The sequence below is a fragment of the Rhinoraja longicauda genome, chromosome 17, assembly GCF_053455715.1.
Source record: "Rhinoraja longicauda isolate Sanriku21f chromosome 17, sRhiLon1.1, whole genome shotgun sequence".
Classification (NCBI taxonomy): domain Eukaryota; kingdom Metazoa; phylum Chordata; class Chondrichthyes; order Rajiformes; family Arhynchobatidae; genus Rhinoraja; species Rhinoraja longicauda.
The window spans coordinates 32,390,375-32,417,132 of record NC_135969.1 but is presented as its reverse complement, the minus strand read 5'-3'; the positions used below and the strand labels follow the sequence as shown (position 1 = coordinate 32,417,132).

The 26,758-nt window shown below is 40.8% G+C and overlaps 1 protein-coding gene across 3 annotated transcripts in view; it reads right to left on the bottom strand.

Annotated features, from left to right (window-relative positions):
- The window catches only part of LOC144601918 (contactin-4-like), a 1,542,817-nt gene that overhangs the window by 1,312,818 nt on the left and 203,241 nt on the right, over positions 1 to 26,758 (bottom strand). For all 3 annotated transcript variants that reach the window (XM_078414484.1, XM_078414490.1, XM_078414489.1), the window contains exon 2: positions 5,999 to 6,094. The gene's annotated coding sequence lies outside the window, so the exon portion shown is untranslated. The remainder of the gene's footprint in view (positions 1 to 5,998; positions 6,095 to 26,758) is intronic.

Sequence of the window (26,758 nt, the reverse complement as noted above, 5' to 3'; positions counted from 1 at the left end):
AACAGCTCAATGAGGCTTCCAAGAGTTGGGTCCACAAAGCATGGCGAGAACATCAGGAACCATTTCAGGGAACCCTCAGTTGCAACTTCAACATTCAGGATAACTCTTCTTCAGAGTCTCCAAAAACAATTACCTCCCAATTGTGATCACAATCCCCAAACCCATTGTAAGCCTGTTCCTCAATCGTAAACCTAAACCTTACCCCCACCTTAATTACAATAGCACCTATGAAAGGCCTATCATGAATTCCACTGCACTTGTTCCCAACCTGTTTGCCCACTCCAGCTTCACCAACTAATGCCCCAAAGCCAGGGATGCAGTGCTGCTGGAGCTCACAGGAGCGCCGCTCCGGCACTTCCGTAAACCCCCCTCCCCCCCCAAATAAACAGCGACAGCTCCGGCACCTAATAAATTAGCACTGCAACACTGCCCAAACCCCCTCACCCCCATCAGAACAGTTACTCATAACCGTCCAGTCCAACCACGAGCAGCCCAAATCTGTGACCTGCCTAACTTATCCTGTATGATTTGCAATGGCGCAGTGCGGAACAAGGCTGACCCTTGGCATGGCGGGCTTGTCTTACGCGGAGAGATCAACTAAATTGGGTTCAAATGCTCTTGGATTGAGAAGAACGAAAAGTGATCATTTGACACCTACAAAAATAGGGAAGATGCAGAATAACATTTCCCTGGCTTGAATATCTGGATCCTGGAGTCCCAGTCTCAAAGAGATCAGCCATTCAGGGCAAAGCTGAGAAGAAATCCCTTCACCCAGAGGGGAGTGAATCCTTGGAATTCTGTTTGAGTGGATTGTGCAGGCACTAAATTTATTAAAGTAAACTTAATGTCAACAAGGGCGGCACGGTGGCGTAGCGGTAGAGCTACTGCCTTACAGCGGCAGAGACCCGGGTTCGATCCCAACTACGGGTGCTTGTCTGTACGGGGTTTGTACTTTCTCCCCATGACCTGCGTGGTTTTTCTCGGAGATCTTCGGTTTCTTCCCACACTCCAAAATGGACAGGTTTGTAGGTTAATTGGCTTGGTATAAATGTAAAATTGTCCCTAGTGTGTGTAGGGCAGTGCTAATGTGCAGGGATCACTGGTCGGTGCGGACTCGGTGGGCCAAATGGCCTGTTTCCGCATTGTATCTCTAAACTAAACTAAAGTATATTCAAGAAAGAGATCAATAAATATGTGGACATAATGAATCAAGAGATTTGGTGTTAGAGTAGGAAAATAGTGCTGAGTTAAAAGATCACCCATGGTCGAGTGGACATCAATGGTTCAACAGTCTTTTCTGGTTTTTATTTCTTATGTTTGTATGTAAAGGTCTTGCAATTGAAAATCTATTGTCATTTCAAAGACAGATTTTTAAAAAACAATGGATTGAAACAGAATCTGGGTTCAAAAAATGGCAGTCTATGCGATTAATAAGTCATACTAATAAATAATGTAACAGTTTGACTTTTCCCCCTTCATTGAGTGAGAGATGATGTTGCGATCAATTGCAGTGATATTGATCCAGTGTCAGCAATATTGAAAAAAAGTTGTTATTTTTGGTCCGTGTTGATTTGAATCAGATATTTAGCATAATCAACAGAGTGCCGTTTTAACTTTCAACCTAATCCACGTAATTGGCTCAAATTAATCAAAGATCCATCACTGTATCCTTTTGTGACATATTTCAAGCATTGTATTTTACATGGCTTATAGAGTACAATTTTGCGTAATAGTATCATATTCAGAACAAACTATCAGATGAGGAAAAATCATAAAACATGGCACAAAAATAGTACGGCACAAGAACCGTTTCTTCAGTCCACAATGTCTGTGCTCAATATGACGCCAAGGCCAGCTCTTAGCTGCCTACACATAACCCATATCGCTCCATCCACTGCATAGCCATATGCCTATCAAAAGTCTCTTAAATGCCATGATCACATCCATCTTAAACACACCACCCCCAGCACCGCATTCAAGGCACTCACCACGATCTGTGTAAAAATAAAAGCTTGCCTAGCATATCCTTTAGTTTGCGCCTCTCACCTTAAACCAATGCCCTCTAGTATTTGATTTTTCCATCCTTGGAAAAAGGTTCTGACTGTCTACCTTATCAATGACTCTCATAACTTTATATACTTCTATCATATTGCCCTGCAACCTCCAGCGTTCCAGATAAATACATTTGAAATCTTTGTTTGAACCAGCTTTATAAAAGGAGAAAGTGTTGACATGATCTGACTTGATAGGAACTCAGTAAAATAGCTGTGTCTGTTCAGCCAATCAACACATTACATTATTTATTTAGATAGTAGCTGATCTGTACCTCAGTCCCTCCTTCTGTCCTTCACACAAAAGTCTTGATGCCCTTCTTTCATCTCAAAAAAATTAAGATTAAGTCGGTCAATCTTAGTGCTCAACATTTCACTTCATACCATTTATTCGCTGTCTTTTGGGAAAATAATACTTACGTTTCACTGGCTTTTGTGTGAGAATGAACTTTCCAGTTCTGAAGAAGGGTCTCGACCCAAAACGTCACCTATTCCTTTTCTCCAGAGACGCTGCCTGACCAGTTGAGTTACTCCAGCTTTTTGTGTCTATTTTCTGGTAACATTGCTGGATAATCTAGTTTCAATTCTCAGATACATGGATAGGACAAGTTTCGTGGGATATGAACCAAGTGCAGGCATGTGGGACTAGTGTAGCTGGGACATGTTGGCCGGTGTGGGCAAGTTGGGTTTAAGGGCCTGTCAAGTCAAGTCAAGGCAAATTTATTTGTCACATACACATACACGATGTGCAGTGAAATGAAAGTGGCAATGCCTGCGGATTGTGCATAAAAAAGAATTACAGTTACAGCATATAAATAATGTTAATAAGTTACTATAGTGTAGACAAATAAAAGTTGACAGTCCTGATGGCCTGTGGGAAGAAACTCCGTCTCATCCTCTCCGTTTTCACAGCGTGACAGCGGAGGCGTTTGCCTGATCGTAGCATCTGGAACAGTCCGTTACTGGGGTGGCAGGGGTCCCTCATGATCTTGCTTGCTCTGGATCTGCACCTCCTGATGTATAGGTCCTGCAGGGAAGCGAGTGTAGTTCCCATGGTGCGTTCTGCCGAACGCACTACTCTCTGCAGGGCCTTCCTGTCCTGGGCAGAGCTGTTCCCAAACCAGACTGTAATATTGCCGGACAGGATGCTCTCTACAGCCCCAGAGTAGAAGCAATGAAAGATCCTCAGAGACACTCTGAATTTCCTCAGTTGTCTAAGGTGGTAAAGGCGCTGCTTTGCCTTACCCACCAGTGCGGCAATGTGCGTTGCCCACGTCAGATCCTCTGTGATGCGGACTCCCAAGTATTTAAAACTGCTCACCCTATCCACAGTAGACCCATTTATCTCCAGTGGCGTGTACGTCCTTGGATGTTTAACCCTTCTGAAGTCCACAATCAGCTCCTTCGTTTTAGTGACATTCAAGAGGAGGCTATTGTCCTGACACCAGAGTGCCAGATTAGCCACCTCCACCCGGTAGGCCTTCTCATCGTTGTTGGAGATCCGGCCCACCACCACAGTGTCATCAGCAAACTTGATGATGGAGTTTGAGCTGAACCTGGCCCCACAGTCATGTGTGTACAGGGAGTACAGTAGGGGGCTAAGGACGCAGCCCTGGGGGGGATCCTATGTTCAGGGTGAGGGAGCTAGATGTGTTCCCCCATCCTGACCACTTGGGGCCTGGCGTTGAGAAAGTCCGGGACCCAGGCACACAGAGTGGTGCTAAGCCCCAGTTCCAGCAGCTTCTCAACCAGTCTGCTAGGAACTATTGTGTTGAATGCTGAACTAAAGTCAATGAACAGCATCCTCACATAGCCCCCCTGGTTGTCCAGATGAGAGAGAGCGGTGTGTAGAACCTGGGAGACCGCATCATCCGTGGACCTGTTCGGACGGTATGCGAACTGTAGTGGGTCCATGTTGCGAGGAAGGAGGGCGCAGATGTGCTTCTTGACTAGCCTTTCAAAGCATTTCATGACAACCGAGGTGAAGGCCACCGGTCGGTAGTCATTTAAACACGCTGGAGAGGCATTCTTTGGCACCGGTACAATGATGGATCTTTTGAAGCATGCAGGGACCACGGACTTGGCCAAGGAGAGGTTGAATATTGTGGTGAACACTCTAAGACTCCATTACTCCATTTTGCCAATTTCATCTGAATTCCCTTCAAAATAATTTCTCCGTATCGAGTCTGAAAGATTCTTGAAGCGGTTTAATGTGCCCGTCATATTTTACACTCAGGAAAATAGCAAACAAGTGTAAACAACCTTTCCGCAACATGCAGTGGTTTCATGTTGCTGCACGTGCCGCATTGTCCCTCTCTGGAAAATGTATTCTATCTGTGTCTTTAACAGAATCAGTAATACAGACGAGGGCTTTAACGAGGCCACTGTACAGTAATGGGAGCAGGTTGCTGTACAACTGAAGATAAACTTCAGTTTCTTTCAATTCCTGTGATCTTTTAAAAGTAGCAAATGAAAGGTTGTCCATTGGGGCTCAAGCTTTTAATAATTTATGCAACGGATTTACAAATCTCTTTTCCATTTCTAATCTTTTGCAGAGAAAAATAATCTGACTCTACCATTCTTGGAACCTTACACTTTGCCATGATGAATTTTGTCAGGTTCCAGCAAACTACTTACTGTGACTTTTACCTTACTCTGCATAGTTCAGCAAACGTGGATTTTTTAATTCCTTAAGCCTTCACCCAAGCAGGGTGGAAAGTTAAGCTTCAGTGGAGTTTGATATGAAACACTGCTTGCATCACCCTATTTATCAAACTCCCTCTACTCCCCACTCTCTTCCTCCTACCGATCAACCAGTGATGAGCCGATGCCCTCTAATTTTCATTTCTGTCCATAATTGCTGGTGTTGAACTTGATCAAGTACATCTGAAGATTTATATAGTCCGCGGTTCACTTCATTCGCGGCTTTCTCGGTAAAAAAAATCACGTAATTCTGACATAACGCACCCTTCAAAAATCTATGCCCACTCTCCTTGCTCAACTCATTGTTTCTCAGGTGCTCAGTCATTCTGTCACTGAATGCAAAGTCCATGAATTTCCCAACAACTGAGGTTAACATTGTGTGGTTTCTCAACCTTGTTTTTTTTGTTGAGAAATTAGAATGACATTTTCAATCTACAAATACAAGCCCATGTCCCATATTGAAAGGTCTCTGGAAGATGACTATTTCAATTACAATATCTCCTTTAAATAAAAATTATTCCCCTCGTTGCATTTTGCTCTTTAACTAGAATAGCAAAGTAGATATATTTTGTTTGATTTTCTATACCAGTTAAGCTATATTCACTTTCCCAATCCATGAACACAATAATAATGAGAACTATATTGTGTTGTTTTACCTGATATATTGGTTTATATTCTCCTCTGTACTCCCTCTACTGAGAGAGAGCCCCCATCATTTACTGCTTTTCCTTCTCCTTACATTGATCCACTCTTTCTTACCTCTCTCCATAGATACTGCAGGTCCTGTAGAGGACTTCGAACATTTTGGGTTTGTCTTGAATTTTCAGCATCCACACTATTCTGCTTTCTAAGGCTTACAACACAACTGGACAACAGACTATAGAGTAAGCTAATGAAGATTGATTGATTTATTCTAAATAAAGTCACCACAAATGGAAACGGTGCACACCTTTGCATATAAGTTGCAGACAGAAGAAAGTCATTTATGATGTTAACAGGCCAAAAAAAAAATCTTCCACATTCATCTTCTGCAGAGAGCTTAACTGACACATTCATTCCAGCATGGTCAGGATGACAATTATTTTGTTCTAAAATCAAATCAACGATAATCTGCAACCGACATAATCAGTTTTTAGAGCAACAACTGAGACCCTGCAAGGAAGAAAATTCTGCGTTTTGGATTCAAAATACATAAATTAACATGACTATATTAGACAATTATATCTGCTCAGTGGATTACTTACCAATTGGACTTCCAAGGGCTCTTTGAAGCATTCAGGTTTTTTCACTTCTAATTAGCCCTCTGCAGCACGAATATGGTTTTGCTTCTTGAAGGCTCCCTGTTAAGCAAATAATGGCAAAGATGTAATTCCTAGTCAATTGCAGAGGTGCCATAAGGCCACAGCTCACAAAAGCTTGTTAGCGAACTCATTTGATTAATTTTAACCAATACCGTTGCCGGATCACAATGTACACATGTCCAGGGGCTTTTGTGTGTTGCATAAATTGACTCACTCTGCTGCACTGAACTGATTCAAATCAAACATTGTTTGCAGCAATTGAAAGCGTAGCTCAAAGATTATGCAGCATTTGTTGAGGAGCTTCGATTTTTACTTAGCTTAGATATAGAACCGAACGAACCACAAATAACATTTTGTTTCCATTTCTGTATAGTTAAAGACTCCACAATCAATGCAATAACCATAGAAAAGGGGGTAACAAATTAGTTTCAAAATTATAACATCATGGATTTATAAAAATGTTATCTGGCAGGGCTCAATTAAAGTATAAGAGTATGGTAATACTTTTATGAATCTGCTCTTGCACTGAGTTTCCCCAGAGCTTCTGCTTCTGGATCACCAGATTTCAAGCTTCTATTTAAGGGGATCTCGGGATATTTACCTTTTCACAAAGATGAGAAGATACAAATTACTTTAAATTTTCAGTTGAATAATATATTCAAGATCTGAGTAACCTCCTGATGAGGGAGCAGATAAGGGTCTTCCAACTGATAATTCTGTTCGCTAAGACTCGCTACCACAGCCACATCTGCTTTAATCCCCCTCTGTGATTTCTCCTGCCCTCCTACTCTACGACCACATCTTGACCCAGACTCGCTACCACAGCCACATCTGCTTTCCCCCTCTATGATAATTCTGTTCATTAGTTTGTGGAAGATGCACTGGTTAATAACTACAATTCCATGTTAAATTCCGAGTCCCAAAATCCCGGATGCTATCTATTTGTGTTTCTTCAACTCGACATCATTACTACACCTGTACATTTCTAATTATCCAACATAGAAAAGTATATCACTAGAACAGGCCCTTCAGCCCACAATATCTGTGCCGACCATCATTTATCTACCTGCACATAACCCATTTCTCTCCATGCCCTCCATAAAGTCTTTTAAATGTCACAAATTTATCTGCTTCACCCTCCATACCCAGCAGTGTGTTCCAGGCACTTATTCTAACATTATTCTAACATATTCATATATTCTAACATTATATTTCATCGTTTTTTTTCCAAATCAGGCCCCAATCATTTATTCCCCAAATTTTAAGACTGCTTTCACAAGTACAAAGTTAGGTCCTGAGGTGCATGTCTAATCATTTCATGGCCTAATTTAAATGGTTGTACAGCCTGAATATCCTCCTTGCTTAATTACTTGCAATTAGCTCATTATAGCTTTATTGAATGATGATCACAAAAAGACTCAATGAAATGTCTTTAGGTCACTGAATCTACAAAAGGAAAATCCAACTTTCCATTTTGAAATGTTTGAATCAATTAAGTATGCATAATGGCTTTAAAAAAAAAACTTAACACAATAGAGCCTATTCTTTGACTATTCTATATTATATCAGTTACAATGAGTCTCCAATTTATTAAAATATCTTTTGCCTTATCCTCATGCTTTTGCTCCAAAAACCTGAGAATAAAAGTATGGTTAATTACTGAAAATCAGCTCAAGTTTCTTAAAGACAAATCTTGTTCGACTAATTTGATTGAGTTCTTTGTGGAAGGATTGACAAGTAAAAATCATCTCATCAAACCAGAACAATCAATGGAAACTCCTTTTCCGTCTAAGATGAATAATTGATTTTGAGAGTGCTATGGGACAGAGAGTAAACAAGTATCATGTCACAAACACCCCAGCATAGAAGTGCAATTCATGCTTCACATTCCGCCAGAGAGAGACATTCATTTCATCCTGCCCACAACAATCTGGTAACTGGGATCAGCTCACATGTAAACGCTATCTGGAGATATACTTGGCTGATTGCCCAAACTTTTAAGGGTTTACATATTTAGTTAAATGGAACAATGAATCGTTTATTTTAAAACTACAAAATTGGTTCAGAATTTCCATTTAATGGAAGATGACCCACTCACCCCATGGACATACTATGTCTACATTTACCCAATATTGATTTCCTCGGGGGAACCTCTTGGAAGGAATAGCCCTTATTCTTACCACTCGGGTCCCTGCCAAGAGTGAGCCATTTACGGTCTTATCGGGAGTGATAATGAAACTTTCTCCAAAATATCTCAAAGGCACAACATTTGACAGCCAGCTAAACTTTATTCTCTCTAAACATGTTCAGCTTTTTAAAATTGTTTCCAAATATCAAAACAAAAATTTATAAAAACAGATGAACTATTAAATAGGTTTTAATACTAAAATTAAAATGCCGATCAAAAACTAAACTATCGATAAACTCTACTAACTAGGGATTTTTTTATTTTATCAATCTCATAGTTGTACCTCTTCATTGACATGATTGAATGTGTAATGCAGTAGATTTTGTTTATCTGGACTTTCAAAAAGAGTTGTATAAAATACCATGTGTTGGCTGACAAATATGTATGTCAAAAAGTAGCGATGAGATATTTTTATTTTCTTACTAGACCAAGTGGACCGGTTGGGCCCAAACCTCTCCTGCATTGGTGCAGCACCCTCTCCTCCCCCCTCCCCCCCCTCTTCCCCCTCCCCTCCCCCTCTCCCCCCTCCCCCTCCCTCCCCCCCCACTCCATCCCCTTTAACCCCCCTTATCCTCCCTCCTTCCCCTTCCACCCCTCCCCCCTCCCTCCCTCCCTGGGAGATAGATTTAAACTTTAAAATGTGAATAACTTAAAAAATATAACACCGATTTCAATGAAACTTCTTCCATTAGAACCAAAGGAACGACGTTGAGTAGGGTGGGCCTAAAATTGTTGCGCTATCGTGTACCGTTTTAGCTGTAGTTCAGGAACAAACAAACAAACAAACAAAAGTTTTAGTATATAGATTCCACTTCCCAACAGTGTTTTTCCCAGAATTCGCCTTTAAGCTCTCTGCACTGTTGATATATATTAATGGCAAGTGGGTTGATACATGGAGCACAATGTCTCAGCATGTACATAATATAAATCTTTGCATTGCATCAAACAATGTGAAAGATAGGCACAACTTAATCAGAGCAAAGCATACCAGCAAAAATATGCAAATACAGCGAAAATTAAATTTAAAGCAGAAAAATGTGAAGTGATACAATCTGGATAAATGACAACATTTAAAATAAATGGTTCAATTTTAGAGAGTACTGAAATAGATAGCTTGGTGGATGTACATTCACAAATGATTAAAGGTGGCAGAAAGAATGCTGAGAGAGCTAAAACCAAATCACGAATGGGACCCAAGTCCTTATTGATGGAACCATAGATTGAATAGTCAAGAAACCTATAACAAACCTACAGTGAACATTTAGAAAGAGGAGATATGGGGAACTGTAGATGCTGAAATCTTGAGGGAAAACAAGAGGTGGTGGAATAACTCAGCGGGTTAGGCAGCATCTGCAGAGGGTATAAACCAGCATCGGCAGTTCCTTCCTACTCAAAATAAAACTACACTGTTAAGACCCAAGTTTTACTGATCAATCTTTAACATTTCCTGAAAACTATTAGTTCACAGTCCAACATGCAAAGAAATAGTTAAATACAGAATTTAATGTCTGAGTTAACTGAAGCGTCAAATCTTCCAGCCCTTAAACTCAAAATAGGGAACGCAAGCCATTTTATGGAATGATACAACCATTATTTCTTCATATATAAAGCAAATATCATGCAAAGCTACAGTAAATTGCCCATCTTTATTACTTGCTATTGACTGTCTCACCGGGGTATCTGTATGTTTCTTGAGTTGTTATAGAATAGAATCTAAACAGCGAGCGGCTGTTGAAGGCTTAGTAGAATTTCACATTCATCATTGTGATTGTCATCCCACCTAAGAGGCATGGATATTTTCTGAAGTTTGTTGAACAGAGACCAGGTGACATCAAATTCATCGGCTGATAAGCAAATATAATGGCAACCCAGTGAACTTTTCATTCTGTCATCTATCAGTTCAGAACAGGTTTCCTGACTGTTTCATACTATTCCCTGCAATACACAGATAACTTCTGTTGAAATGAACGATAGCATTGGCTGAAAGCGAACACACTTTTGATGCTTGTGCTGAGTGTGGCATCATCGAGAGTGTGTTCCCCTTCAGTCAATGCCAGCGTTGAGGATTCAGAATAAATTATTATTTTTCAAGCTCATCTGCTGGTTTAGAAATTACACCATGTCAGCAGAAATCTCAGGTGCAAAATGTATGGGGAAACAAGTTAATGATGCAACTGGGGATAACGTTCAAATGCACGATGATTAATATCACACATTAAAAGAAGGATCAAGCACAGGTGAAATATATAAATAAATCTCTGATCAATTATGGACTTCATTTTGCATCATTAACTGTTGCTTAGGCCATAACTGCAAATGACTGATTTTGATGTTATCCCATTTAGTACTTCATTGTTTTTTGTTACCATTATATAGCAATTACTTTATCTAGTATTAGCACTTCCATCACATTTTGGTACTTCCACAAGGGCAGTAAAAAATCTTTGTAAAAATAAATTCTGTCATAATCCTGAATGAGTGTCTATTTTTATTCTGACATTGTGGCTACAGACCCTGTATTCTAGTTCCCAAGAGCTCTCATACAGTTAGAGCGAACATGGCTTTGTACCAATTAAGAAATCCCGTGCATGCACACCGGCTTCATACAGAGCAACAACATCGATAAATCTAAGAAAAAGTAGCAAGATTACAAATAACTCCTGTCTCGTACTTGTCTTTTTTTAAAGTCCAAGTGGGGAAAGCAAGTAACAGCAGCAGCAAAAAAACAAAAATGCACTTATACAGCATTTTAATGTTGACATAAGACTGGACAAAGTTTGCTACCAAGCCACAAAATTAGATACTGAACATCAAGCAACAATAGTCAAGAGTGTTTAATTGTCATATAAACTGAAAACAGATCAATAAAATTCTTACTCGCAGCAAAAAAAAACTGGACAGTACTCAGAGATAACACAATAAACAAAAGAGAGTTCAATAAATTGAAAAAATACCTCAATCTTAGCGCAAAACAAATGTCCAAAGTCCTTTGTGCAACCAAGGTAGTTTGTAGTTTGATTGGTGTCTGTGTGACTGTTGGAAAAAAGTGTTCCTGAACCCAGAGAACACAATTTTCTTAAAAGGAGATGCAGTGGCATGTTGTCTCAGATGAAGAACCAAGCCAGTATAAAACTGGACAAAAGTAGTCAGCTTTAGTGATGGCACAGACTTGTGGCTGGGAACAAGTGTTTGCACGTTCTCCCTGTGACCAGTTGTGTTTGCTCCGGTTTCCTCCCACATCCCAAAGATGTGCCAGTTTGTAGGTTAATTAGCCTCTGTAAATTGCTCCTGATGTGCAGGGAGTGGATTAGGAAAGTGGGATAACATGGAACTCGTGTGAACGAGTTGTCGATGGTCGGTGTGGACTCGTGAGCTAAAGGGCCTGTTTCCTTGCAGTACCTGTAAACTAAACTAATCAAGGGACCAAATATGTCTGTGTGGGGTTTGCACATTCTCGCTGCAACCGCTTGGGTTTTCTCTGGGTGCTCCAGTTTCCTCCCACAAAGACTTACAGCTTTGTAAGTTAATTGGCTTTTGAAAATTGCCCCTAGGATGCAGGATAGGACTAGTGTATGCGGTGATTGTTGGTAAGCGTGGACCCGGTGGGCCAAAGGGCCTGTTTCCACACTGTATCTCTAAACCAAAATCTAAACTGAACAGATCAACCTCAGAGAATTATCAGCAAAAGGGAAAGAGAAAGTGCCTGATCTCATTTGGTTGGTAAGTTTATATTCTCCAATGCATGACCACACATGCTCTGAAGTCCTGGTCCAGTATTGACCAGCAAAATCCAGGTCGTTAGACAGTTATTTTGTTAATCTATTCATTTACACTCACATGAATAATATATTATTGTGCAAAACAAGTGGGAGTGGGTCCATGGGAATTAAGTGAGGGCAGAATACAGTCTTTATACTGTCAGCTGAATTATAAGGTTCTCTTCCCCACTTGAGAATCCACTCCAGTCATTTATCCAGTACTTAAATAGAATGCTTGCAAATGCAATAATTTAATTCACTGTGTTTCTGCAGATAGTCACAACCTTCTATTTCCCTGTTAATAAAAAGCTACAAAACAAATACCTGTAATCTTTGTTATTATTTTAAAAGCTTTTCTAATTCAAATTCCTGTAACTTAATACAATAAGTGTTTCACCAGAAATCACTATGCTGTCAATTTATGAAAAAGAAACCCTTTTGATATAGAATACAAGAAACTAATTTGTTCCACTTTGTAACTTCAGTAATTAAATCAGTCACACTTGACAGTCTTGAATTAGAATTTCATTTTTGTTGTAATAATAAGTGCACATCCCAATGAGAATCACTATACAAGTTGTTTTGTGACAACCTAATCAAAAATTACTCCAACACGGTAATATATTTTTGAAAAGAAAGAGTAAAAGGTTTTATAATTTTCAGTAAAATTTCTCTCGTCACTTTTGTAACCTTTTTCTCATTCCCAGTCTGTCCCCAAATGCTTCAAAAAGATTTACTAACTTTTAAAAATCAATTAGATCACTCTTGTTCTGTAGGCAGACACAGTAGCAGATTTGTGTGATATTTAATTCCTCGATCAACAATGCATTGGAAATTTAGTTTCACATTGATTCTTGGAACACTCCTGATCTTACAGGAACTGTACCAAAGCCATCTTATTTAATTCACAAATGCTCAATGTGTTAAATTGGCAAAGAATCCATCACGATGTTAACAAGATCACGAATTGAATGCATAACCTTTTAATATTAAAGACAGAATAGCTGTTAATGAAATCACAGATGAACAGTTTCATACACAGGAAGCACATTTTCAGCAGGATAATCTGGACTGAGAAAGAAAAGAGGAAGACCTGATTTGTAAAATTCAACAAAGGCTGGTTTTGTACTCCTTCAGAGTTAAAGAGAACAGTGCTCACAGAGGCAACAGACTATTATGTGGAGAAGCAGGAGGGTAGCTGGAGTAAAGACATCACAGTAAATGGATGGTTTAAACCATAAAATAAATTGGGACAATTCAAATATCTTTAGTCGCTAAATAAGTAAATGTAATGCATGATTGCTTTGCGCTACAGCTAAAGAATCTATGAGAAATGGCTTTCCGCTTCTTGACTTTGGAAATGGTAGGCAATGTTGCAAGTAAACAGGAAACACCGTCATCACTGTGTAATGGGCACAGAACAGGATTTTGTTGGAGCACCAGTAGAATATTTAGTCTCAAGCCTGTTTTGTCATTGAGATATGAATCTGTTAATTAACTCCATCTTTGCCCCATTTCCTAACATACTCCTGATATCTTAGATGTTTCAGATTTAACATAAAGCATCGAACAGTTCAGCACAGGGACCTCGGTCCACAACGTCTGTGCAGAACAGGATGCCAAGATCCACTCTTATCTGACTACACATAAACCATATTCATCCATTCTCTTCATAACCTTACGCCTATCCAAAAGCCTTTTAAATGCCTCCTTTTTATTTGCCTCCACCACCACCACCCCTGGCAGTGTGTTTCCGGCACTCAACACCTTGTGTGTAAAAGCCTTGCCACGCACATCTCTTTTAATTTTCCCCTTCTCACCTTAAAGCTGTGCTCTCTATTATTTGACCTTCCCATACTGGGAAAAGGATTCTGCCTCTCCATCGTATCTATAGCCTCTCATAATTTTATATACTTCTATCTGGTCTCACCACAACCTCCTCTGAGTCTATCCCACCTCTCCCTCTAGCAAATACCCCTAATTCAGGCATCATTCTGGTAAACCTCTACACCCTTTCCTAATCTTCCATATCTACTGTAATGTAGCGACCAGAACGGCACACAATACTACAAATGCGGCCCAACTCAAGCCCTACCTCTGTCTTCTTTCAGTTATCCAGTTTGGAATCCATATGACCAAGTCACTGTTAATCTCATGCACCTTTATCTTCTGGATCAGCCTACCATGGCGAACTTTATCAAATGTCTTCCTAAAATCTATGTGGACAACCATCAATCTACAATTAAAATTAACAACTCCAAGAGGAGGAACACAGCCATTGATTGAGAAAGGGCAAGTTATTTGATTTAATCTTTACCTTTTAGGATGAAAAGGCTAAATTTTCGTCAAACTGTCATCGATGTTCCTGACTGGAGATTGCTTGTGGCAGCTGGGAGTGGTGATTGTTTAAGGAAAACAAAATAGAAATGGATAAAAAAAATTGGTTGAAGGAAAAAAACAATGGTTTCCTTCTAGTAGGAAGTTGTCGGAGCTCGGGGAAGCACTGAATGGAGTTCTGACAATTCAACTTCAAATGTACAATGTACGGTGGCGCAGCGGTTGAGTTGCTGCCTTACAGTACTTTCAGCGCCATAGACCTGGGTTCAATCCCAACTATGGGTGCTTGTCTGTACAGAGTTTGTATGTTCTCCCACACTCCAAAGACAGAGGTTAATTGGCTTGGTATAAATGTAAATTGTCCCTCATGTGTGTGGGATAGAGTTAATGTGTGGGAATCGCTGGTCGGTACGGACTCGATGGGCCGAAGGGGCCTGTTTCCGGGCTGTATCTCTACACTAAACAAAATTAAAATAATGTCTTGAATCCCAAATGGTTACACTCACAGGTGATATCAACCTTGACATGAGATAAGGTGAGTCGATATCTTCAGCCTGAAATTTAGAGAATGACTACAAAAATTGTGCATAGGCAGATGAAATATAGTACAGAAAAATGCATGGTACCACGCCTTTTGCAAAAGTATGACAAAATTACCTGTGGGTTAATTTGAAAGGAATTTGGGGATTATAATGAACAGAACACTTCATATGATCCATCACAGTGGAGCAGTAATCATTGCAAAGTGGTAATAAACAAAGCCAATAAGCGAAAGCATAGTATTGCTTAATTAGCTGAACATGAGTCTAAGAACATTGCATTAAAACTGCGCAGTACACTGATAGGAAAAGACTATCCCCTACCCCTAATTCCTCTGTCTACGCCGCATCTGCGCTCAGGATTATGTGTTCCATACCAGGTCATTGGAGATGTCCTCATTCTTTGGGGAACGGGGGTTCCCCTCTTCCATTACAGATGAGGCTCTCACTAGGGCCTCCTCGATATCCCACAGTGCCACTCTTGCTTCCCCCTCCCCCCAATCGTAACAAGGACAGAGCCCCTCACCTTCCACCCCATCAGCCGTCACATACAGCACATAATCCTCCGTCATTTTCGTCACCTCCAATGGGATCCCACTACTGGCCATATCTTCCCATCTCCACCCCTTTCTGCTTTCCGCAGAGACCGTTCCCACTGCAACTCCCATGTCCACTCGTCCCTTCCCACCCAAACCATGCCCTCCCCGGGTACTTTCCCCTGCAACTGCAGGAGATGCAACACCTGTCCCTCTACCTTCCCCCCTCGACCCCGTCTACCTAGGAAGAATCCATGTTCGGTTTTAACTATCTCTACGAAAGAAAAATTATCTCATCACATAAGAAATAGAGACAGCGATACTGATCCTTAACTTTAGATAATTGAATTAAGAAAGGCCAACTATATTAGCCCTTCAAAAAACCACTGAGAACTGACCAAGTGACTCAGTTGGGGTAATATATTTAAGCAAAGTGGAATTAACATATAAATAGCTCCAACAGATAGGAAAAGTAATGAAATCCTCAGTTTACGTCAGATCTGCATTAGATGGGTTTTGGATAGCAGATCACAGTTATTGGAGGAGTAATGGGAAGTGGTGACATAATTATTCAGTGTACACCAGGTTATAGCTCTGTGATTAGTCTTGTCAAATTGCATAAAATGTTGTGTAAAGTGTATTGTCATTATGACAATCGGGGGACCATCATTTAGAATTAACATCTCTGTTCACTTTTTATTAATAAACTTGAATTTGAATCACTGCAATACTTTTCTTTATTAGTCTCAACGAGCTTTTTTTCCCCATCGTGTCCATAGCTGGGTATCAGCAATTATCAGACCTTTTCTTGCCTAATTACATGGGGCTGCACGGAGGCACAGTGGTGGAGTTGCTGCCTTATAGTGCCAGAGACCCGGGTTCGATCCTGACTACGGGTGCTGTCGGTACCGAGATTCTACGTTCTCCCTGTTTGCTGCGTGGGTTTTCTCCGATTGCTCCACTTTCCTCCCACACTCCAAAGACATACAGGTTTGTGGACTAATTGGCTTGGTAAAATTGTAAATTGTCCCTTGTGTGTGTATGGGGATCGCTGGTCGATGTGGACTCGTTGGACCAAAGAGCCTGTTTCCGCACTCTATCTCTAAACTAAACATCGGTAAATTATACACATGTGGTGAAAAATAATTTATCCTGTGAACAACCTTAAACAACAAACGGTGTTATGTTATAAATACTGTACTGTATGTAAAACTTTGGCACTGGTAGAAAGCCACAATGGTCACACTGATCAGACTTGACAGGTTAACTCTAAACCTGAAATTTACCCTTCATGATGCATCTATTTTGTATATATAATCAAAATAATTTCTGTATTTGCCAAAATAATACCTCAGAAATAACATTAGTTATTTAGTGACCAAAGTTCATTCTGATTTGTCTCAACAATAGCTGAAGAAGGATCCCATCCCGAAATGTCACCCATCCTTTTTCTCCAGATATGTTGCCTGACAAGTTGAATAAGTTCACCACTTTGTGTCTTTCTTTGGTACAAACGAGCATCTGCAGTTCTTTGTTTCTGCATCATTGAAGATTTATCAACCTCAATAATTGTGTGATTAAGGTAATTCATTCTATAGAATAAGAACCAAACGTTTCACTGCCCAACTTACATAAATAATTTGAGGATTTAACAATGTTTATGCTACAAATGACCAATATATTACAGCAGCCGAATCTTTCTGGAATTAATTAAACAGATATAGTATTAAAAATAGCATGGCCTAATATATTTTTCCATTCGATAGGCAAATGACCCTCTCCTAAATCATTTGCAATTAACTGCTTCTTCCACAAGGTTTTGTAAAATAATCCGGAAATCTTTTGCTCAGATCACTGGATTCCACTATTCACTGTAATTTAGAAGGATGAGAGGGAATCTTATAGAAACATATAAAATTCTTAAGCGATTGGACAGCTGGATGCAGGAAAAATGCTCCCGATATTGGGGGAGTCCAGAACCAGGGGTCACAGTTTAAGAAGAAGGGATGGGCCATTTAAGACTGAGATGGGGAAAGACCTTTTCACCCAGAGAGTTGTGAATCTGTGGAATTCTCTGCCACAGAAGACAGTGGAAGCCAATTCACTGAATGTTTTCAAGAGAGAGTTAGATCCAGCTCTTTGGGCTAACGGAATCAAGGGATATGGGGAGAAAGCAGGAACGGGGTACTGATTATAGATGATTAGCCATGATCAAATTGAATGGCGTGCTGGCTTGAAGGGCCGAATGGCCTACTCCTGCACCTATTTTCTATGTTTCTATGTTTATATCAACATGGATGTTGATTTGTACATGTTAAAATCATGCTTTTCTGTTCCAAGTTCATGGGGAAAGAAAATGAACTAATTTAAACAGCACAGCTTTTGCTTCTGTGAAACAGTATTGTGAATAGAAATGAGATTTTCTTTTTGCACTTTTTGGACACAAAAATGGTATGCTATTATTTAAAGAACAGTTTCATTATTTGATGAATAACGATCACCCCAGTACAGTAGCACTATCCTATACAATTTACAATTTTTACCAAAGCCAATTAACCTAGAAACCACTACGTCTTTGGAGTGTGGGAGGAAACCGGAGCACCTGGAGGAAACCCACGTGGTCACAGGGAAAACATACAAACTCCGTACAGACAGCACCCACAGCAAGGATCGAACCTGGGTCTCTGGCTCTGTGAGGCAGCAACTCTACCTTTCTTTGTATATATTGAATTAAAATTATATCTCCCAAGCGTATTCTCCTCCAAATTAACAATACGTTGCTCAGCTCATGGTCTTGTAAATGTTAAAGTTATTACAAATAACAAATGCGAGTACATGATGGATAATTTAACAAAAATGTAAGAATTTTGTTACTTGTAAACCATTTACAACAAATTGTCGGCCAACAGTCTGAATGTCAGTGACAACAGATCGATCTCCTTATATATGACCAATGTTTTTATAGAGAGAAACAAAATCTGGTAGCAGATTGTCCAAAAAAATGATTGAAAAATATCAGGTTGAGTGTGCAGAAAGAGCATTGAATTGAGTTCAACAGCATTTGTATTCATGTTTGGAGCAGAATATTGAATAGGTTTCTGAATTCAATGACTGCATAGGGAACGATTTAAAATAAAGCTCAGGTTTAAATTGAGGAAATTAAATCTCCTTGCAAATATGCACCTCACAATTTGTGTTAGACTGAGCTTTATAAAAAGGGTCAAATACAATAGGAAAACAATAAATGACAAAGGTTCTCAATGGTCTTTCCATGAGCTCGGGTACTGTCTGATTCATCTCTGCCCCATAGTTGACATTGGACTTTGTCTATGGAACTGATGCGCTACAATGCTGAGAACTCTCTTCTGCACTCTGATTCTTTCCCTTTACTCTATCTACTGCACTTGCATTTTACCTAATTGTATTTATCTTTTGTATTATCTGATCTGTTTGGATAGCGTGCAATACAAAGCTTTTCACTGTACTTTGGTACACGTAAGCTTAATAAACCGAAACCTAAACTTTCCAGAAGACAAATGATCAAATTGTATCCAAGGTGGAAGCTTAAATTGTTTTCTGAAATTACCTATTTAAGACTACAGCATCATAATGTTCAGCAGTGAAGGCATATTTAATTCTTTAGACTTTGGAGACACCATGTGGAACCAGACCCTTTGGCCCACTGAGTCCACGCCAAACAGCAATCACCCCCATACACTAGCCCAAGAAAAATACCCCATGGAGAAACAGATGGAGGAAGGTGGCTGGCCAACAGATGAAGCACCGCAATACGTGAGAAGGTGGAATAAGGCAGGGTGAGATTGCCAACCATCATGGAGTCCAGACACAAATCTGTCTCTGTCAAGGACCATGTGATGGCTGTCCATGCACCAGTCTCCCCACGTTAAACGATATCATGCACAGGCATCCATTTGGTGGGACATATCACCTGCTCAAACCTAAGGTTTATAATGGCTCCAGGATCTGTAAGGACTTCAGGATTGGCCTCTTCAGCCATCCAAAGACTTAGGGAGTCATAGTCATAGAGTGACACAGTGAGGAAAAAGGCCCTTCGGCCCAACTGGCCCACACTGGCCAGCATGTCCCAGCTACACTAGTCCCACCTGCCGGCGTTTGGTCCATATCCCTCCAAACCTGTCCTATCCATGTACCTGTCTAACTGTTTCTTAAACGATGGGATAGTCCAGCTTCAACTACCTCCTCTGGCAGCTTGTTCCATACACCCACCACCCTTTGTGTGAAAAGGTTACCTCTCGGATTCCTGTTAAATCTTTTCCCATTCACCTTGTACCTATGTCCTCTGGTCCTCGGTTCCCCTACTTTGGGCAAAAGACTATGCATCTACCAGATCTATTCCTCTCATGATTTTGTATACCTCTATAAGATCTCCAGGTATTTATTCACAAAATGCTGGCGTAACTCAGCAGGTCAGGCAGCATCTCGGGAGAGAAGGAATGGGCGACTTTTCGGGTCGAGACCCTTCTTCAGACTGAAGATCTATAAGATCTCCCCTCATCCTCCTGCGCTCCATGGAATAGAGACCCAGCCTACTCAACCTCTCCCTATAGCTCACACCCTCTAGTCCTGGCAACATCCTCATAGAAGTCAGGACAATCATACATGACTTTGAGTGATCGTAATGATGATATCTTTGCAGTCTTTACAAATTCAACTGATGGTACACCACACTAAAGTGAAACTCCCAGTCTCCACCAGCAACCTGATTCCAGCATCTGCAATTCCTTGCCTCTCACAGATATTTCGAACTGCAACGTGACATTATTTATCACAATCAGAGCACCGCAATTTTCAGCAAGAAATTGGTTTGACAAGAATAAAGGAGAGGCCATTTAGGACTGAGATGAGGAAAAACTTCTTCACCCAGGGTTGTGGATCTGTGGAATTCTCTGCCACAGAAGGCAGTGGAGGCCAATTCACTGGATGTTTTCAAGAGAGAGTTAGATTTACCTCTTAGGGTGAAGGAATCAAGGGATATGGGGAAAAAGCAGGAACGAGGTATTAATTATAGATGACCAGCCATGATCAAATTGAATGGCAGTGCTGTCTTGAAGGGCCTAATGGCCTACTCCTGCACCTATTTTCTATGTTTCTATCAACATGGATGTTGATTTGTACATGTTAAAATCATGCTTTTCTGTTCCAAGTTCATGGGAAAACAAAATGAACTAATTTCAACAGAACAGCTTTTGCTTCTGGGAAACAGTATTGTGATTAGAAATGACATTTTCTGTTTGCACTTTTTGGGCACAAAAATTGTATGCTATTATTTAAAGAACAGTTTCAAGATTTGAGGAATAACGATCACCCCTGTACACCAGCACTATCTTATTGTATGGCGGTGCTGGCTCGAAGGGCCGAATGGCCTACACCTGCTCCTATTTTTCTATGTTTCTAAGTTTCTTACCATGTTCACTCAACAACATGAAGCATTGCATTTGAAGGCTCCATTTGAATGATACTTACAGGCGTTCACAGGGATGAACAATGGAGTGTCTAAAAGCAGTGAATATGTCTAACTGCAAAACACAAAGTGCTGGAGTAACTCAGCGAGTCAGGCAGCATCTGTGGGCGGAATGGACAGGTGATGATTCGGGCTGGGACTCTTCTTCAGTCTGATTCCAGCATCTGCAATTCCTTGCATCGTCTCGGGCGGCACGGTAGCGCAGCGGTAGAGTTGCTGCTTTACAGCGAATGCAGCGCCGGAGACTCAGGTTCGATCCTGACTACGGGTGCTGCACTGTAAGGAGTTTGTACGTTCTACCCTGCGTGACCTGCGTGGGTTTTCTCCGAGATCTTCGGTTTCCTCCCACACTCCAAAGACGTACAGGTATGTAGGTTAATTGGCTGGGTAAATGTAAAAATTGTCCCTAGTGTTAGTGTACGGGGATCGCTGGGCGGCACGGACTTGGTGGGCCGAAAAAGCCTGTTTCCGGCTGTATATATATGATATGATATTTCCAAATGCAACGTGACATTATTTATCACAATCAGAGCAATGCAATTTTCAGCAAGAAATTGATTTGACAATTTAGGAAAACAGTAGCTTGTAATTGTCACATATGCAGAACTCTGCACCTGTTAATGCCAGAGGATAGATCTGCTCATTCGAGCCTTCTTCAGTGCAAGAATAATGAAATCGCCGCTTTCTTCCACACAGAAGCTTCTTCAAAACCAACAGTGAAATACTCTGCACAGAAGTGATACTCAAAGCTGTTTAATATAATGGACCTTCACATCAAAGTGGTATTTTCCTGGCTTTTGACTTCCCGTAATTTATAGATAAAGCGTTTTTTGTTCATTTCTGAAGAATGAGAATTTTAAATACTGAGATAATAAAAAAATAGCCACAAAAAAAAACGCTTGAAATTAATTTGACATTCATTGCAAAACACTGTTATAGAATGTGTAATATGGCAAACGGGCTCTCTGTGAGGCGCTCCTTCACAGTTTAAATTGACAAATCACCAGATAATAAATATTGGTGTTCTTGTAATGCTCTCTATCCCCTGCAATCCAACTCAGTGGGGATTGCGAGCTGAAGGGTTGATGGATAATGCTGCAGATTCAAACAGCCCTGATTCTCAAAGGTACGTGCAACTAACTCAATGCAGGATTTCTTGTCACTGTGCAGAAATCTGATGCAGTACCTACTATTATTTTTAAACCCTGAAAAAAATGTCTACCTCCTATTTATACCCACATCATTAAATACAGTACATTCTCTTAACAACTAGAGAGTAGTCATGAACTACGATCTACCTCATTGGAGACCCTCGAACTATCTTTGATCAGATTTTACTGGCTTTACCTTGCACTAAATATTATTCCCTTATCATGTATCTGTACACTGCGAATGGCTCGATTGTAATTGTGTATTGTCTTTCCGCTGACTAGTTCGCACGCAACAAAGGCGTTTAACTGTACACGTGACAATAAACTAAACTAAACTAACTAACACTGGTATATTCAATGTATATCCGCATCACAAAATGCGGTTGCTTTTCTTAACACTAGCGTATTCAATGTAAAAGGCTGTTATCAGAACAACTGTTTTACACAGAGTTTCAGAGGTGAGTCTATCCATGTTTTCACATTGTCAACTTTGAAGATTCATGCTCCCATGATGAGATTGATACAACTCCGGCATTAGTTTTCTCCCTCGTGTAACCAATTTTATTTTGCAATCGCCAGGCTCCTTTCCTTTGAGCTCTTTTGTCCCAAAGCTGAAAAGAAACAAAGGAGGCAGGCTAGGTTCTTGAAGCAGCGGTTGTTGATGGAGAAGGACAAAGGGATCAAACTAATGAGTGTTGGTCCAGTTTAGGGCACGTCGTGGTCTGAAGTTCAGAAGATTACTGACTGGTGGAAGGGAACAGAGCAGAAACCAATGACTAACCGTGGACAAGCTTAACAGACTTGCCAATCTATCCCATCTATCATGTTCACTTAGGCAACATTTAAGTCAACTGTGAAACCCAGTTGTTCAACCATATTGCCACATTACGCAGCTTACTGGCAAGTCAATCAGTAATGAAAGAGTGCAAATGGGAGTGCTGAGTCCCCTTTTTCTCGTCCATCAAAGCACTGCTCTGCAAACTCAGCCTGCTGCCTCTGTTTGTTTACTCTTTGAAACTTTGAGGCAAATGAGCTCAACTGAGGCTCACAGGAGAAGAAAATGAATTTAAAATAAAGCAGAGGTGAATCATCAAGTCAAACTTGTTCCAATAGTTAAGAAGGCAGTGTGATTTTTGCAAGATGAAGTGAGGTTCACTGAACCTCAAATCATTCAGAGTTTTCCTCATATGAAAGGACTTGAAATTGTACACTGAACTATTGATTTGTACTGCCAAGCTGGATAATAACATTTGTGCATTGAATCACAAAATGTGAGGTGAAATCCTCATTCATAGGCAATGCCTCAGGGTCAACGATAACTTCTGGATAAAATAAAAACTGCTGGAGGAACTCAACAGGCCAGGCAGCACCTGAGAGGGGAAATGAACAGTTGACGATTTGGGTCGGGATCCTTCTTCAGTCTGAAGAAGGGTCCTGACTTAAGATGTCCTCTACCTATTTTGCTACTTGGATTTTGCCAGACCAGCTGAGATCATCCAGACATTTGTTTTTGTTTTGCTGAATATTTCAACATCTGCAGTCCCTTCTGGGTTTATGAAATGGCGAATAAGGCTAGAGTGGGAGCCACATCTCCTTCGATGGAACAGAATGTAACGAGTGAGTGGGTCGTTTGTGAGATGGTGTGCTTCTTCAGCTATTTATGGAGGACTGCTATGTGCTCTTGATGCACAGTCTCACCAGTCTCAGTCCCATTCCAAATTCTCCTCCTCCACTTTGAGCAGTCATGGGCCAGGAACTCCAAGAAGTCAGCAGGCATTCCAAGGAGTTGCAATTTTTAAAAAAAACAGAGAATTTGTGCACTTGGGGGGAAATGACTGCAACCTGACGTGGTCCTGTTGAGACAACTTGGGAGGGAAGGATTCTGATCTATTTAAGGCTCTAATCGAACACAACACCATGATCAATAGACTATAAAGTCTCAGTGCGAAGGCTTACACATAAAGGACGGCCATGATGGGGCAGAAAAATGTGCCCAATCAGAGTGTTTTCAAGCCCCATAGAGGGGCTGCCATCACAAAACTAATCTAATAAACATTTCTTCCATTCACCCAGTAATCTCTTCCAGTAAACTCCGGGAAAAGAGTAGAATGGAGGAACCTAAGACCCAAATGAGTGTAAACAGTGCTTCATTCATGTGATATTGGCCTGGGAGAGGACTCTGGCATTGTTTCACCTGTTCTCCCACTAAATTTGAAAGATTTTGTGGAATTTAAATAGGTGGAACTTAAATCTCAAGGCATAGGTAATTTAAGATCAAGTAGCAAGATAAGAAAAAATACTTCAACTCAATGCCAACTACCTCCAACGTGCCAATTTAGAAAGTGAACTGCAGATGCTGGTTATACAAAAGATAGACACAAAATGCTGGAGTAACTCAGCGGGTCAGGCCGCATCTATGGAGAAAAGGAATGGGTGACTTTGTCAGACTGGAGAAGGGTTCCGACCTGAAATGTCACCTATTCCTTTTCTCCAGAGACTCTGCCTGACCTGCTGAGTTACTCCAGTATTTTGTGTCTACCTCCAAATTGTCTGCTGATTATTTAGACTAATAATCAAGAGACAGGTGGATCTTTGGGCTTTATTAATTGTTATTTTTTATGGTATGTTTAATGCACAAAACTCTGATTGCTGAGGAATCCTGGTGAAGGAAAGGACAAGGGAAGATCTGATTCCATGGGGGAAGTGCCTTCATTGCAATGTCTGTCGACAGATCGTGGCCAGGCTCCATAAGCTGATCTATAAACAAGCAGACAGGAATCCACGACAAATGCCCACTACAAGGTACAGTTTAGTGCCTCACTCCATGGTGTCCAAGACACTCTATCCACCCAGCCATTTCATCAAGAAATCCTGTTTGTCCGATACCATTGCCTGCTGCTTTCCAGTTTGACAACCAACCAAACCAGTACTCCCACCGGTCAATCTGCCTGCGAGAAAACCCATCGATTTTGTTCAAAGATTTCTTGCAGATAAACCTGGCAGGGCCTTTGAACAACCTGTGCTTTCAGCTCTTCAGTTCGGTGTTGAACCCCATGACATTTTTTTAAGACAGTGCATAAATATCAAGGCCAATATATGTAGACAATAGACAATAGACAATAGGTGCAGAAGTAGGCCATTCGGCCCTTCGAGCCAGCACCGTCATTCACCGTGATCATGGCTGATCATCCACAATCAGGACCCAGTTCCTGCCTTCTCCCCATGTCCCTTGACTCCGCTTTCATTAAGAGCTCTATCTAATTCTCTCTTGAAAGCATCCAGAGAATTGGCCTCCACTGCCTTCTGAGGCAGAGAATTCCACAGCTTCACAACTCTCTGAGTGAAAAAGTTTCTCCACATCTCCGCTCTAAATGGCCTACCCCTTATTCTTAAACTGTGGCCGCTGGTTTGGGACTCCCCCAACATCGGGAACATGCTTCCTGCCTCTAGCGTGTCCAATCCCTTAATAATCTTATATGTTTCAATAAAATCCCCTCTCATCCTTCTAAATTCCATTGTATACAAGCCCAGTCGCTCCAGTCTTTCAACGTACGACAGTCCCGCCATTCCGGGAATTAATCTTGTGAACCTATGCTGCACTCCCTAAATAGCAAGAATGCCTTCCTCAAATTTGGAGATCAAAACTGCACACAATACTCCAGGTGTGGTCTCACTAGGGCCCTGTACAACTGCACAAGGACCTCTCTGCTCCTATACTCAACTCCTCTTGTTATGAAGGCCAACATTCCATTGGCTTTCTTCACTGCCTGCTGTACCTGCATGCTTCCTTTCAGTGACTGATGAACTAGGACAGCCAGATCTCGTTGTACTTCCCCTTTTCTTAACGACACCATTCAGATAATAATCTGCCTTCCTGTTCTTACCACCAAAGTGGATAACCTCACATTTATCCAAATTAAACTGCATCTACCATGCATCTGCCCACTCACACAACCTGTCCAAGTCACCCTGCAACCTCATAACATCCTCCTCACAGTTAATTAACAATGAATGATGACCAAAAGTTCATAAATGATAGGAGCAGAATTAGGCCATTCGGCCCATCAACTCTACTCCGCCATTCAATCATAGTTGATCTATCTTTCCCTCAATCCCATTCTCCTGCCTTCTCCCCATAACCCCTGACATCCATTCTAATCAAGAATCTATCAACCTCTGCCTTAAAAATATGCTTTGACCTGGCCTCCACAGCGTTCTGAGGCAATTAATTCCACAGATTCACTACCCTCTAACTAAAGTAAATTAAACCATGGGTTCCAGCTACAGTCAGGGTATGGGAACTCTTCCTTTATGACATTAGACAATCCTATAAAATGAGCACAATAATCTGAAAATAAATATGTAGGAAAGAACTGCAGATGCTGGTTTAAATTGAAGGTAGACACAAAATGCTGGGGTAACTCAGCGGGTCAGGCAGCATCTCTGGAGAGAAGGAATGGGTGACATTTTGGGTCGAGACCCTTCTTCAGAGTCTGAATAATAAGCCTTCAGAGTCTGAAGAAGGGTCTTGACCCGAAACGTCACCCATTCCTTCTCTCCAGAGATGCTGCCTGACCCGCTGAGTTACTCCAGCATTTTGTGTCTATCTTCAATCTGAAAGTAAAGCTGGATTTTGCAGATCACTAATTTAAAAAAAAATTCAAGACAGACAATATTATTAAACAGTTGGC